Raw genomic sequence first — 1,226 nt, 5'->3', positions numbered from 1 at the left:
GGTAACACCTTCCATAACGCTTCATCATTTTGATGAGCCTTTAGGAGTTCGGACTTAAAATCACTTGAGATCTCTAATCGGCTCAAACACAAGGTTCCGGATACTTCTCGAGCACCAATTTTTAGACTCTCGAATCCCTTGAGCAACTTCTCCTCTTGAAGCATCATCCAAGCCGCATATAACAACTTCCGACTTAACGCATCTGCCACTACGTTCGCCTTTCCCGGATGGTAATTCAACTCAAAGTCGTAGTCCTTCAACAATTCCATCCACCTTCTCTGCCTCATATTAAGCTCTTTCTGATCAAAGAGGTACTTCAAGCTCTTATGATCAGAGAAAACTTGGAACTTAACCCCATAGAGGTAATGCCTCCACACCTTTAAGGCAAACACAACCGCAGCGAGTTCCAAATCGTGCGTAGGGTAACTAACTTCATGAGGTCTCAACTGTCGTGAAGCATACGCCACCACATTACGATACTGCATCAGCACGCACCCTAGACCCTTCAATGAGGCATCACAATACACCTCAAATGGCTCATTCGGCTCAGGTAACACTAACACAGGAGCAGTGGTCAACTTTTTCTTCAATGTCTGAAAGCTCTCCTCGCACTCAGGAGTCCAAACAAATGGAGTGTCTTTGCGGGTTAACTTTGTCATTGGCAAAGCTATCTGTGAAAAGCCCTTAATAAACCTTCGGTAATAGCCAGCTAAACCCAGAAAACTCCTTATCTCCGTCACGGTGGTTGGTTGCTTCCAATCCATCACAGCCTCCACCTTAGTTGGATCTACGGCTATTCCCTTCTTACTCACCACATGGCCCAAAAACTTCACCTCACTCTTCCAAAACTCACACTTCGACAGTTTTGCATGGAGTTTCTTCTCCTTTAGAATCTGCAACACAGTCCTCAAGTGTTCCGCATGCTCTTCTTCAGTCTTGGAATAAATCAGTATGTCATCAATGAAGACAACAACGAATCTATCCAAAAACGGACGGAAAACTCTATTCATGTATCCATAAACACTGCAGGAGCATTCGTCAACCCAAAAGACATTACAGTGTACTCGTAATGACCATAACGAGTCCTAAAAGCGGTCTTAGGGATATCCTCACCCCTCACCCTTATCTGGTGATAACCGGATCGCAAATCGATCTTGGAGAAAACTCCAGCTCCTTGTAACTGATCCATGAGATCATCAATTCTCGGCAATGGGTACTTATTCTTT

This window comes from Arachis duranensis, chromosome 7 (assembly GCF_000817695.3).
Source record: "Arachis duranensis cultivar V14167 chromosome 7, aradu.V14167.gnm2.J7QH, whole genome shotgun sequence".
NCBI lineage: Eukaryota > Viridiplantae > Streptophyta > Magnoliopsida > Fabales > Fabaceae > Arachis > Arachis duranensis.
The sequence above is the reverse complement of the archived record's forward strand: the minus strand, read 5'-3'. Positions refer to the sequence as shown.